The sequence below is a fragment of the Lissotriton helveticus genome, chromosome 11 (assembly GCF_964261635.1).
Source record: "Lissotriton helveticus chromosome 11, aLisHel1.1, whole genome shotgun sequence".
In the NCBI taxonomy this organism is placed as follows: Eukaryota; Metazoa; Chordata; class Amphibia; order Caudata; family Salamandridae; genus Lissotriton; species Lissotriton helveticus.
The window spans coordinates 235,857,657-235,873,127 of record NC_136072.1 but is presented as its reverse complement, the minus strand read 5'-3'; the positions used below and the strand labels follow the sequence as shown (position 1 = coordinate 235,873,127).

The window sequence follows — 15,471 nt, the reverse complement described above, 5'->3', positions numbered from 1 at the left end:
AGTTTGTAAAACCAAAAGCTATTTTTGGTTAAAGTTTAATCTACATTTATTGTTGTTGATATCTGTCAATTTAGTGTGAAATAGGCTGGATAGAAAGTAATGGAAACAGAAAAGGTACATTAAACTATTGATCACTGACAGTAGAGCTTTCACAATCACAGATTGCCAGGGGGCAATCATCTAAACAGTGTGGGCTATGTTGAGGTGCCATCCACAAATTGGCTCTTCCTTTAACTTTCTCCAAGGATTAGACTGAAGGACAACTGCTGGTTTTTTTTTTCACCGAAATGGCAACTACTAATTGGGTTCCAGACTGTCAATCAATTTCACTCACAGCGGGATGAACCGCTGTCATAGTATAGTGACATTTTGAAACTATTGCTAAGACTTTGTTGTGAACTCACAATAGAGCATGTACTTTTGGTGGGCACATTCACCCCTCAGGACATCTTGGCATTGAATGATAGAAGGTTATTTTTATCCAACCCAAGGAAAAAATATTCATTTTAATAACCTCAGATCATTGAAAGACTAAGGGCCAGATGTACAAAGCTTTTCTGCAGTTGCAAACGGCACGATTCGCAGTACAAAAGTCAAATTGCGATTCTGTAACTTGCTACCGAATCACAATTTGCCTTTGCTACCAAATACCTATCTGGTATTTGGAAGGGGCGTCCCTTCCAAATACCAAATCAGAATGCTATGTAGTCCTTTTTTATGACCAAAATCCAGTTGCAAAACAGTAATATGTTACAACCAGTATGAAACTAGTGGTAACCCATTTGCAAAGGGAAAGGGTCCTGTTAGAAGTGGGGGTCTCTAGTTGGCAGTGGCTGGCCACAGTCCAAGTAGGAACCCTTCTTCCTAAGTCGGAGTAAGGGGACTACCCCCTTTGATAGCCCCTGCTCAACCCTATGGTAACGTAGCACGAGTAGTTAGGCTTATCTCAGAGGCAGTGTGTAAAGCATCTATGATCATACACAGTAACACAGTGAAGGACACTACAAAGGGACACCACACAAGTAGTTATAAAAAAATAAGTATCTTTATATATAAACTTAACACAAGACCAACAATGGTAAAAAGCCACAATACTGAAAAATAGGGGGGACTCTTCAAAAGCTGGAAAAAGAGTTCAAAGTGTTCAAATAGGGGTTCAGTTCAAAGCAGGGATCTCTGAGACCCTTTTACTTACAAAGTACCTGGATTTCGTAGCAAAACAGACAAAATGTCGCAAACGGGCTGCAGAGATGATTTTCCCCACGCTAGGCCGGCGATGCGTTGAATCCTTGCCGCAAGGGAGGATGATATGCCGGTCTGCGGGTGCGTGCGGGACAAAGCGACAGACTTGTTCATGCTAGGCCAGCGATGCGTTGAATCCTTGCCACAAGGGAGGATGATGCGCTGATCCTGTTGCGTGTGCGATCTTGTTGCGACGAAAGAAAATGGCGTCCTGCGAGGGAGCGACGATCCGGGTGCAATGCAAGGAAAATGGCAGATGCACGGCGCCCAGCCTGCGATGATCTCAATACGAGGATCCGGGGTTAGCGAGCCTTCGACAAGCCCGCAAACGTGCAATGCAATGATGTCTGGGATTTGCAAGCACTTTGTGGCCCGCAAGCGTGCGATGCGATGATCTTTGGTTTGCGAACGCTCGGCGGCAGCAGCGCGATGATTTTCCTTACGCTCTTCAGCTGCAGCAGCTCGCAAATGGCGTTAGTGACGATTTTCAGCACTCTCTTCTCTGTAGTAGAACTAGAGACCCTGGAACTCACCGGAGCCTCACCTGTAGGTAGAAGTCCCCGCTGGGAGTAATCAGGAGGCTGGTGGGGGAGTCAGATGGGCCTGTGACTCCAGCAGGGGGCTAGCTCTCTTCTAGCCCTTGGGTGATTGCTTAGCAAAATAAAAGTCTCTCAAAAGTCCTTTTCCCTCTTCTTCCAAGTCCATGGGGAATTACTGCAGAACAATCCAAGAAACAGCACACAAGCACAAGGACAATCCTCTCCTGCAGATTCCTTCAGTAACACGGACAGAGGTTCCTCTTGACATCCAGGAGCAATACCAAAATCAGGGGTTTGGGCACAGATATTTACACCCCAAAAGTCTTTGTTCTCAAAAGTCTCTAGTCACTGAACCCAGCCAGAACCAGTTCTGAGCAGGCCTGGAGCACTTTGTTTACCAGGCTGCATCCTTCCTTCCACAAAGAGGGGGTCTGCCTTCAGACGCACAGTAGGAGGTGGAGCCAGCATTCACCTTGCCAGGCACAGCCCTATTCAAGTCAAGGAGCTACCCCTCCGCAGCACTTAATGCAGATCTCTTTATTCAACACAGGCCTGACTCAGCCTGCCTTGCCCCTGTAAACCCAGACAGCCAATACACATAACAGCAGAGCACACTTAGGCAAGAATATACCTACTTTCTAAAAGTGGTATTTTCAAACACAGAATGTTAAAACCAACTTCACTAAAATATGCATTTTATCATTCTGAGTTCAGGCATACTAAACTCGAATTTCTACCATGTTCCCAGAGTTAGATAGGACTATAAGGTGTAATAACCAGTGTGCCCATTCTAGCCAATGGTGAACAGGTAGCCTTGCAGCAGTGAAAACAAAATGGAAGGTAATTCACTACCAGGACATGCTACACATATCAAGCCATGTCCTACTTTACACACACAATGCACGTACCATAGGGGTGACTGACATGATGCTAAGGGAAGGTTCAGGGGCTGGGAAGTGTGGGCACTTCACAGCCAAGATGGCAGTTCTGGACTGCACGCAGACACTGCAGATGCAGGTCTGGGGAACACTTAACAAGCAGCTTCTGTGTGTGGCGCAAACCAGTGCTGAAGGCCCACCAGCAGCATTTGGGTTACCAGCCCTGGGCACACACAAGCCACACTACTAGGGACTAACAGGTAAACCAAATAAGCCAATCAGGGAGATACCAATTCACAGTCATATTTACACAGGGAGCATTTGCGCTGTGGCACTGAATGGCAGTGGCACAGCGCCCAGAGCATCTAATACCAGCAAAAACAGAGGAGACAACAGTGAAAAATGGAAGGGAACTGCAAAGTTTCTTTCTTTCTTTTCAAATGCATCCTTTTTTCCTCTGAGGAAAACGGGCTGCATTTAAAAAAAATTTAAAAAAAGATTGCTTTATTAAAAAGGAATCACAGACATGGTGGACGCTGATCCCAGCAGGCCACCATCCCTGTAATGGCTGCCATTCCTAATGGGTCATAAATTGTGACCGCACTCATTAATATACATGAGGTAGGTATATTTGCAACTTACTAGGAATCGCTGATTAACTGCAAAAGAGTTTCATACATTAGGAATATCAATTTTCTAATTGTGATTCGGAGAGGATCCCAATTCTTAAATTGGTATTTATAACGTTTTAACATCTGGCACCTGGCGCCTACAACATGACATCATAGGGCTGTAGATGAGTTCAATATAATATGTAGCCATTGCCTTTTCCATGCTCATCAGATTCGCCGGAAGGCTTAGCGAGGATCTGGGGAGAGCTAATAATGATCTAGCAAGGGGTTTCAGCAAGGGTCAACTGGAATTAACCAATTCATGGCAGCAACATCTTTAGTATGTGACACGTCCCCAGCTTCAAGACTTAGGGCGGAACACACTACGGGCCTGAATTCAGATCTTGGCGGAGGAGAATATTTCAGTCACAAACTTGATGTATGTCCCGTCCACCGTATTACGATGTCATTATATTCTATGGAGAACGTAATACAGTGGACGGGATATGCGTCACGTTTGTGACTAAGTATTCCATCCGCCAAAATCTAAATAAGGTCCCTATGTCTTTTGAAACGTACGTTTCATTTAGATATCCAAACAACATCCCCTTTCTAATAGTTTTGACTAGGTATCCGATATTTATCAGCATTTCTCTTATACGAGAGCCAAGCATAGTTCCACTAAAATGGCACCATACTACAGTACCTGTGGGTTTAATCCATGGTGTATACTTATGCTTCATCCCAAGGCCAACCACAAAGTTCCTGAAGTACTGGAACAAGTTACACATAACCGACAGGTACTGTAGTATGGTGCCATTTTAGTGGAACTATGTTTGGCACTATTATAAGCTATTTCACCAAGCCAGAGTAGATAAACCCATAGCTCCACGATCTCATCCACAGAACAGCGTAGATATTGTTTTAGCATTTGGTTCAGACGTTCTGTCTGACCATTCATTCGTGAATGGAAGTTTGTAGATTCGGCAGAGGAAATTTGTAATTGTGAACACCACACGTTCCAAAAATGTGGGTGAATTGTGGTACTCTGTCAGACAATAATAATAATAATAAAAACATTTATAAAGCGCATGGTTACACTATATTCAGTGTGTCCCCGCGCTGTGGTTACAGTCCACGGGAAGAGCAGAGATTCAACCAATCATAGACAGGAAAGGGGTGGAGGACAGTCCACCAGAGTTAATTCCTCGGGAAGAGGTGAGTTTTAAGTTTCAAGCGAAACCTAGTTTCCGAGGGCTCCATCCGGAGTTCAATAGGCAATGCATTCCACTGTTTACCAGCTAAGTATCTGAAAGAGCGACCTCCCATCCGCGCTTTGTGAATGCGAGGAACATGGAATTGCATCTTGCCAAGGGACCTCAGGATGCGTTTGGGACGATAGATGGTCAGCAAGTTTTGCAGATAAACCGGGGCTTTGCCTTGTGCAGGGCGATGAGCTATACACATGGTTTTAAACAGGATACGTTCCCGTATAGGGAGCCAATGGAGAGTCGCTAAAGCTTGTTTCCCTGATGTTTTTCTGGGCAAATTAAGAAAGAGTCTAGCAGCTGCGTTTTGAACACATTGGAGTTGTTGATTCCCTTTTTTGTTAAGACCAATAAGCAAAGAATTCCCATAGTCCAGATGCGGAGTGACTAAGGCGTTTATCAGCGTTTTCCTTGCTTTAATGGGGAGAAGATCTAAAACTTTACGAAGGGCTTTCAGAATGCCATAACATTTGCCTGACATGATTCCAATGTGTTGTTCAAACGAGAGCTGAGTGTCCAGGTGAATGACTAAGTTCCTCACAAGGTCGGATGGAATGGGTGTGAGGCCTAGTTCTGGGGGCCACCAGGCCGATGACCAAATAGATGGCCTTTTTCCGATCACTAACAGCTCGGTTTTATTTCCGTTCAGGCGGAGGCAATTATTGTTCATCCAGCCAGCTAAAGCAGTAAGACAGGCGGAGAAATTGGCTGCCGCCTCAACGGGACTTTGAAATAAGGTGATCACCAATCAATCAATCAATCAATCAATCACGACATTTATAGAGCGCACTACTCACCCGTAGGGTCTCAAGGCGCTGGGAGGGGGGGTGCCGTTACTGCTCGAACAGCCAGGTCTTGAGCTTCTTCCTGAAGGCGAGGTGGTCTTGGGTCAGGCGCAGGTCGGTCGGGAGGGAGTTCCAGGTATTGGCGGCCAGGTAGGAGAAGGACCTTCCTCCTGTTGTCGCTCTTCGGATGCGTGGGACATCGGCGAGGCGTGGCTGGTTGATCTGAGGTGGCGCTTGGGAGCGTAGAAGTTGATTCGGTTGTTGAGGTAGCTCGGGCCTTGGTCGTGTAGGGCTTTGTGTGCGTGGGTGAGGAGGCGGAAGGTGATTCTTTTCTTGACGGGGAGCCAGTGCAGGTCTCTCAGATGTCCGGAGATGTGGCTGTTTCGTGGGAGGTCGAGGATGAGTCTGGCTGAGGCGTTCTGTATCCGCTGGAGTCTCTTCTGGAGCTTGGCGGTGGTTCCGGCGTAGAGGGCGTTGCCGTAGTCCAGTCGGCTGGTGACGAGGGCCTGGGTGACGGTCTTCCTGGTCTCGGTGGGGATCCACCAGAAGATCTTCCGTAGCATGCGTAGGATGTTGAAGCATGATGAGGAGACGGCGTTCACGTGTCTGGTCATGGAGAGGGAGGAGTCCAGGATGAAGCCCAGGTTGCGTGCGTGGTCCGTTGGTTTGGGTGCGGTGCCCAGGGCGGGGGGCCACCAGGAGTCGTCCCAGGCGGAGGACGAGGAGCCCAGGATGAGGACCTCCGTCTTGTCTGAGTTCAGTTTTAGGCGGCTGGTAGTCATCCACTCGGCTACATCTCTCATCCCTTCGTGCAGGTTGGTTCTGGCGGCGGCGGGGTCGTTGGTCAGGGAGAGGATCAGCTGGGTGTCGTCGGCGTAGGAGATGATGTTGAGGTTGTGTTTGCGTGCGATGGCCGCGAGGGGGCTCATGTAGACGTTGAAGAGGGTGGGGCTCAGCGAGGATCCTTGGGGGACGCCGCAGATGACTTCGGTGGCCTCTGACTTGTACGGTGGTAGGCGGACTCTCTGTGTTCTTCCATCGAGGAAGGAGGTGATCCATTCCAGTGCCTTCTCCTGGATTCCGATGTTGCCGAGGCGCTGTACTAGGGTGCGGTGGCAGACAGTGTCGAACGCCGCGGAGAGGTCTAGGAGGATGAGGGCCGCTGTTTCTCCGTAGTCCATCAGGGTTCGGATGTCATCGGTGGCAGCGATGAGGGCGGTCTCGGTGCTATGGTTGGCTCGGAAGCCAGACTGTGAGGGGTCGAGGGATCCATTCGTCTCGAGGAAGGCGGCCAGCTGTTTGTTGACGGTCTTTTCGATGACTTTGGCCGGGAACGGGAGGAGCGAGATGGGACGGTAATTCTTGAGTTCGGTGGGGTCCACTGTAGGTTTCTTGAGTAGAGCGCTGAGTTCCGCGTGCTTCCAGCTCTCCGGGAAGGTGGCGGTGTCGAAGGAGGTGTTGATGATGTCCCGCAGGTGGGGTGCGATGACCACGTCGGCCTTGTTGAAGACGTGATGAGGGCAGGGGTCGGTTGGAGATCCGGAGTGGATGGAGTATCGTCGGCATAGGAAACAATTTCCACACCGTATGATTCCACAATCTTCGCAAGGGGTTCCGTGTAAAGATTGAACAATGTAGGGCTCAGAATTGAGCCCTGTGGGACCCCCTGCTTTAACCACCGCGGTGTGGATTTAAACGGAGGGCAGTGAACTTGAAAGCTCCTATCTGCAAGGAATGAGTGAAGCCAATTGTAGGCCTGTCCCTCCACTCCGACCTCCTTGAGACGAGCTAATAGCAAGGAGTGTGTCACGGTATCAAAAGCCGCACTTAGGTCAAGTAATACTAAGGCAGCTGTCTCTCCATCATCCACTTTTTGCCGGAGAATCTCTGTGGAAAAGAGAAGGGCAGTTTCCGTTGAGTGGCATGCCCTAAAGCCAGATTGGGAGGGGTGGAGAAGATGGCCTTCTTCCATAAATTTCATTAGCCGGATATTGACTATTTTTTCCACTACTTTCATGCAGAAAGGAAGGAGTGAAATAGGGCGGAGGTTCTCCAATTGCGATATATTTAGATTAGCTTAGGATACTATAACCTTTGGGCACCCATGTAATTTAACAATATGAGTGAGTAACAGATGAGCTAATTGTCCGTATGTGGGCAGTTAGGAGTGGACTAAATGACCTAGTTTGGGAAGGCTATCATCTGCCACAAGAATGGCAGTACAACCTTCATATTTCTATAGGTCTACAACAAAATTGAACAAGATTTGTTCCCATGGTACATTCGGAGTAGGCAGTGGCTGAAATAAGCCTGGTGGCTTCATGTGATTAATCTTTACTTGCATGCTTTTTTCACATCTTTGTATCAGGACTTTAATATCCCATTATAAAGTGAACTCACTTTCCAAGGATTTATCTAGGCAATTATGTCTCATGCTTGGCACGTCATGACACCATTGAAGAACTTGTTTTTGTCGATCTACAGAGGGCAGCAATTGAGTTCTTCTCAAAGGAAGACCCTGCTTAAATTTTCATTCTGAATGTTTCTCTAGTCATTGTTTCTGTACTGGTCTTTGTACTGACTGCGATACATTCTTTACAAATGTGTCTGACTGGACTGCACAGTTCACTCTTTGAGGGTCTATGATTTCTTGAGCTTTTTGGTTGTCTTTAACAATGGTGGACTCTTGCCTAGGTAGGCCATCTGTATTTAAATTTTCTATCTCTGGTCAGTAGGTCCCAACAAAGTTGAATTCTGCAAAAAATATCATCCAGTGAGACTGTCTTGGGGACTTCATAAGCTGTTAGTTTGGGTGGTTGAATAATGCCTCCATTCACGGGAAGCATCTCTAATGGGCAACAGTTCTTTCTCCACTATCATATAGTGAGCTTCTGCCTCATTTAACTTCTAGGACAAATAGGCCACAGGATGCATTTGTCCCATTCGTTCATTCCTTTGCTATGGTACGGCCCCTATCGCCACATATGAGGCATCAGCCTCTATAATGTATGGTTTTTATGGATCAGGGTGTAGAAAAATAGCAGCACAAGTAAATGCTTTTTTTAAGTAACAAAAGGCTTGCTTTGCTTCGTCATGCACTGGAACTGATTAATAAATCTGCAATAAAAGTTTGTAATTTCTAAAAAACATTATACATCTCGTACATTACTTGGTTCTGCCCATTATTTTACCATTTGCAAGTTACGCTAAGCCATTTCCTGCCTTAAGGGGGATAGCATCACCAATAGAAAGTCTACCCTGGTAACATTAAATCATCACTTGCTGAGCTAAAAAAACTAGCTATTTGTATTGTATGTATTGTATGAAGGTTTTATACCGCGCATACTGTCACCCTACGGGTATCCTGGCGCTTTAGATTTTACAATATCAGACTCAGATGAAGAAGAATCATGGGCACAGAGGAGCACTAACAAGTCGGCGGGAAAAGCCAAGTTTTCAGGCTACGCCTGAAGCTCATAAGGGATTGACTTATGATTTGATTTTGGCAAAGTGCCAAAAGAACGGTGTGAACATGTTGATAGTGGACTGCAGCACTGGAGGAAAATATCCAAATATCACCGATATAGAAGATCACCAAGATGTCCAAACATTCTCTCAGCACGTCATTCTGAAAAAATGTAAATGCGGTTGGTGAGGTGCATAAACCAAACAACATGACTGTATATATTTAAATAAGCCATACCATTTCTGGAATGCCATCTTCCATTTGCTGCGCTGTCTCACCCGGACCAAATGGAATGCCCCTTTCAAGTCAAGTTTAGATTAGATCACTGCCGTTTTTACTTTATCCAAAAGGACTGGGATTAATGGTTCTTTGCCATTACATTATTCAGGGATCGATAGTCAATGCAAGATCTTAATTTGCCATTTGTTTTTAGAATAAAAAACAATGGCAACACGCTGGAGACTTAAAGGGGCAGATGAAACCATTTGCCAAATATTTGTCTAGATAGCTTTGTGAATGTTCATTCTCTAGTTCAGATAAGCATAGATTCACCCACAAGGTACCACTTCTCCTAGTACTAGATCTATTTGGCAGACTTCTGCCTGTTGTTCAAAGAACACATCTTGAAATTCTTTGTAATGTCAAGGTAGTGTAATCACTTTCTCTGCAGCAGAGGCTATTACATGCACTGTTGCCAAATAACTAGCAGGACTTGTACATGTACTATTACCAGAGCACCAGCAGGACTTGTATGTTATACTAAACAATGTTCTTAACAAAAGGTCAGTTTGAAAACAAGGGACTTGTATACCCAATCAATCGTGGGACTGTGATCCCTTAACCACAGAAGTCCTAATATAACACCATATTGTAGTGCTCTTATGATGTTAACATATAAATGCCTCTCTATGGAGATTATCTCCAAGAGTGTCTATTTCTTCCGTGTGAAATTGAATAGTACCAGAAGCAGGGATTTGGCCATCCATTGCCCTGACCATTCTGAAACTAGTTATTCAAGAAAAGGAAGTTGAAGGTCCTTTGCTAATGTTTCATAAATAACATTTCCAGTTGCTCCAGAATCCATTATGTTGTTTACTGAATGCCACCTTTCCTTTAAACACATTTGCACCAGTAAGTAAATATTTTCTCTTTGTGGGGATCCTTCACCACTCAAGGAAGTGATGTCTACTTTGCTTAAGGGTTCCCTTTCCATAATTCTCAAGCCAGCTAGTTTTTTGTTGAATCCACAGCCACTTTGGTAGCCACTGGTTTGTTCTTTGGTTTAAATAAGTAATCTTTCATGAAATTACCTTTTCATCCACAGTAGAGGCAAAGACCATTCTTCCATCTCTGTTCCCTCTCTTCTTTAGCTAGTGAGGCCCTAACTGATACTATTTCCATTGATTAAGACCGCGAATCCACTTCCCCTTCATTAGTCCTTTGTTTCTCAAATTTAGGTGGGGGACGTTCCATTCTCTGTTTAACTCCTTTGCGCTCACTGAGCCGATGATCTAATCGTAAGGTAAGGTTTATAAGGTCAGCACAGGTCTTGGGTTGAGGATCAATCTGTGCTAGCACATCCTTCTGTTTGTCTCTCTACCCTTGATGAAACAGAATGGATTGCTTTGCATCAGGTCAATCCATCTCAGCAGCCAACCTCTGAAAGGTACTTAGATAGGATACTAGTTCCTTGTTCCCCTGTTTGAGTTCCATTATATCCCTATCGGCTGAAAAAGTGGTAGCTCTACGATCAAAAACCTTTACAAATTCAGGACAAAAGTATCATATGTACAGCCCAATGGCCTGCATCTCTAGCCAGAGAAGAGATCATAAAGGGTGCCCTAGCTTGAGCTGTGGAGAAAGCTTGAGGCCGACAAGTAAAATGCAGAAGGACTTGGGTTAGGAACACCTGAACCTTGTTTATATCTCCCTGGAAACCTTCTGGAGCTGCCAAGGGAATGGGGGGTTGGAATCTCTACTGTGACGGGGATGCCTAAGGAGCTAATGCCTAAGGAGCTAAGGAAAATTCCTCTGGAATCGGCCTTTAGAAAAGCTCTGAAAACATGGTTGTTTTGTTTGGATTAGGTTGTTTTTTCCCCGCTCTTTATGGGGTCTTTGGTCTCTGCAGTTGTGACTAGCGCCGGGACACTTCCGTTGGAGGTAGCGGTGCACTATTTAAATGACTATATAATAATAATAATAATAATAATAATAATACCTGCATTTCTGTTGAAATTCCTCCTGCCTACCATGTGGGACCCCCTTGAACCTCCCTGAACTAACATCAAATGGACTCTGTTGCATATACTCCACCTTGTCTACCACTGGTTTCTGCTTTAGACACAGCCACATTTTGCCACAGCAAAGCAGGGGCCATTAACGCATCATCCAAAGTGGCCATCTTGACCCCAAACTGACCAGGAGGAAAATAATTTATTGGCCTCTTATTCTGTCACCCAGATGAATCCTCAGGATCAGTTTGATGCTCAATGATGTACACAACTTGATAGCCTCAATTCTGGAAGCCTGAGTGTCACAGAAGTTTGAGGTGATCAAGCGAGGGAAAGGGAGGGGGAAGGGAACAGCTGGGAAGGCAACCAAAAGAGAAATTGAAAACATCAGTACTCCTAATTCTCACCTTACAATTTATGTATATCTTTATATCTTTATATGTATGTACACTATACCTGAAAGGAAGGGCCTGTGCCTTCTGCCTATAATTTAATGTCTCATCCTAACTCCAGAAGGAAGAAAGTGGGAAACCCAATCTACTCTTGGAAGCTAGGGAAATGCAACTATTGTAAGGTAACTGCGCCTACAAGGGATTTCATTTTGAGAACTTTTTTAAACCAGTTGAACAGATAACTTCATTGTTAAGCCCCAATTAGTGGCTCACATATGAACCATCTAAACATCAATTCGCTTGTTTACATCGTGATAAATTAACTGTAAACAATTTCAAACACAGGTGTGAGTTTCTCAAATGATGAACTTCTTTAAAGTGAACAGACAAAAGAAAGGGGTACAAAAATATATTGACATAACATAATGACCAAGATTTGATGAATAAAATACAAAAAATGAAACCTACAAGTCATTAGTGTAAAGATCTATTCCAGAGTGATATTGTCACGGAAAATGAATGTATGTCTGGTCAAACAATTGTATAGAACCAGATGAATCACAAAAGTTAAACGCTTCCAGGTCAAAGACACAGGAATAGAAGTTTATTCAACAGCTTGGTAAGTCTCCAAGCAAACAACTCAACCGCGGTATCCCTGAGTAGCGGTGTCTCATTCGGGTCGCCTGACGGAAGCAAGTACTACAGGTAGCAGTTCCTTTTGGACTGCTTCTTCAAGATTGATTGGAGTTCACCCATGCAGGTCCTTAAACCTCCTCAAAGCACCCCCTTTTGTGTATCACCACCCATGTAATGCCCACTTGCACAAAGTAACGCAAAGCAGTGCTTCGTACTGCTTTGCGTTGCTTGGAGGGTACTTTTCAATGCAAAACAAGTTTTGCTCTGGAAAGTAAATTGGTAAAAAAAAAGATTTTGAGCTGTTTAGCGTCACTTTTGACCCCTATGTATTTTAAAAGTAAGTTTCGTATAGATAGCTAAACATCATCTCCTTTGTGATAGTTTGGACTAGGTCTCCAATGTTTATAAGCATTTCTCGCATACTGTACCTTTGATTCCTGTAAATGTTTCAAAGTTAATTTAAAGGTTTGCTCTATGTGTTTATAACTCGTTCCTGTACTTTAGGCAATTTGTGGGTAACCTTGGAATGAAGCAGCGGCATAAACCGTGGATGAAACAAATAGGTACTGCAATATGGTGCCATTTCGTTTAACTATGCTTGGAGCTAGTATAAGCCACTTCAGCAAGCCGGTGTGGATTAACCCATATGTCCCTAGTCCCATCCCCATACCAACGTAGATGTTGTTTTAGCGTTTGGTTCCGACATTCTGTCTGACGGTCCATTTGTGGATGGAAGCTTGTCGATTTGGCAGTTTTATTGCGTGCTGCAAGGGAAACAAACATACTATGCAGCTAATCAACAGACAGGTTACAACATACATTGTTCATAAGAAGTGCATTGTTATTACTTTGCTATTACATACAACAGGTTACCATGCATCACTATGCAGACAACAATTCACTTATATAGTTACAATGAAGCTATATAATAAGCATTATTTTTAGATTTACCCTGTGTCATATGTTCATTGTGCTTTGATTGTTTACCAACCTTGTTAACAAACTGCGCAACCTGTTCTTTCCGGACAGCGTTTACTGTTCTGGGTTTTCTCACCTGCATGCCTAGTGTTACATTGTTACAGTCCAGCCCAACTGCCAAGGCAGGTCACCCTGAATCGGAACACAAGCAAACCAGGAGGGATTTTACCCTTGGTATAGGCTTATCAGCTAGGGTTAGCTTGGTTTCAGTGATACATTGTGCTTGTGATCCACATTTGAACATACCCGTTCCACTTAGGGCAACACGTCAAAATATCCAAAAAATTATGGGTGGAATGTTTGAATTAACTTCAGCCACTGGTAATTACGCAGGCCGCATCCCAGTCCCTTGTTATTTTGCACAATATGCCACCTCAGTATGGACCCAGGTCCTTGCAAATAAGTTTTTTGGGAACACTCCAGCTGGAACTGCCAATCCAGGTCCTCTCTGAAACCAGAACACAAACAACCCAGGACTGGTTAGCTTGGTTCCAATGACACAGTGTGCTCAGGACCCAAGTTTGGATATATCCGTCCCACTTAGAGAGACATAATAAAGTATACAAAGATTGATGGAGAGAATTCTTGAATTATTCTCAGACACTGGTAATTCCTCGGCCACCTACCAGTCCATCGTTACTTTGCACAACATGCCATTTCAGTTTGGACCCAGCTGTATGCAAATCAGTCTTGGCACTGCTTGAATGGGACGATTCTTGCCCAAATTTCCAAGCCAGGTCCTCCTTGAAATGGAACACAAGCAACCAAGGACTGGTTTTGCCCAAATTATGGGCTCAACAGACAGGTATAGCTTGGTTCCAATGACACAGTGTACAGAGGACCCAGGTCTTTGGATACCGTCCCACCCAGGGCAACATACTAAAGTATACAAAAATTGATGGATGGAATGCTTGGATTAATCTCAGATGCGAGTAGTTAAATGGGCTGCATCCCTGTCCATCGTTATTTTATACACCATGGTACCTTAGTTTGAACCAAGCTATGTGAAAATCAGTCTTGACCCTGCTCAAATGGGAACAGTCTAGGTGGAACCGCCAAGCCAGGTCCTCCATAAAACAGAGCACAAGCAAACCAAGACCGGTTTCCCCCTTTTTGTCGTCTCATCAGTCAGATGTAGCTTCATTTCGTGGATACAGTGTGCATGGGAGCCACGTCTGGGCATACCCGTCCCACTAAGGATGACATACTAAAGTATATAAAACGTGATGGTTGGAACTCGTTAATTATCTCAGCCACTGGAAATTACTCAGCCACACACTATTCCATCGTTATTTTGTACACCATGCCACCTCAGTTTGGACCTAGCTGTATGCAAATCAGTCTTGACCCTGCTCCATTGGGAACATTTCAGCCCGAACTGCTTAGCCAGGTCCTTCCTGAACTGGAACACAAGCAACCCAGGTTTGGTTTTTGCTCTTGGTATGGGATCATCAGCCAGTTATAGCTTTGTTCCAGTGACACAGTGTTCACAAGACATACATCTGTGCCTACCAGTCATACTTAAGGCGACATACTGAAGTATACAATAAGTGATGGATCGAATACTTGAATTAATCTCAACTGCAGGTATTCCTCGGGCCGCATCCAATTCTATAGTTATTTTGCACACCATGCCACGTTAATTTGGGCCTAGCTAATTGCAAATCAGTCTTGACCCTGTGCAAATGGGAACAATCCAGCTGGAACTGCCAAGCCAGGTCCTCCTTTAAACAGAATACAAGCAAGCCAGGACTGGTTTCGCCCATTTTGCCGTCTCATCAGACACACATACAACCTCAGTATGGACCTAGCTGTATGCAAATCAGTTTTGACCCTGCTCCAATGGGAACAGTCCAGCCCCAACTGCTAAGCCAGGCCCTCCCTGAACCGGAACACAATCAACCCAGGATTGATTTTTGCCCTTGTAATGGGCTGATCAGTCATGTATACTTTGGTTCCTGTGACATAGTGTGCACTGCACAGAACCCACGTCTTGGAATGCCCGTTCTAGTCAGGGCAACATACTAACGTATACAGAATTTGATGGATGGAATGCTTGAATTAATCTCAGTCACTTGTAATTACTCAGGCCACAGTCTCTCGTTATTTTGCAGAACTAGTCAATTCAGTTTGGAACAGCTACATGCAAATCAGTCTTGACCCTGCTCCAATGGGAACAGTCAAATCCAAACTACCAAGCCAGGTCCTTCCTGAACCGGAACAGAAGCCACCCAGGATGATTTTCATTCATGGAATGGTCTCATCATCAAGGTATAGCTTGGTTCCAATGACACAGTGTGCACGGGACCCAGATCTGTGAATACCCGTCCCAGTTAGGGCGACATACTGAAGTATACAAAATGTGATGGATGTAATGCTTGAATTATTCTCAGCCACTGGTAATTACTCAAGCCGCATCCCAGTCCATCATTATTTTGCACACCA

General features: G+C 44.8%; 1 protein-coding gene across 2 annotated transcripts in view; it reads left to right on the top strand.

Annotated features, from left to right (window-relative positions):
- LOC144792820 (ceruloplasmin-like) overlaps window positions 1-15,471 on the top strand; it is a 477,616-nt gene that overhangs the window by 176,671 nt on the left and 285,474 nt on the right. The gene's annotated exons all lie outside the window — the stretch shown is intronic.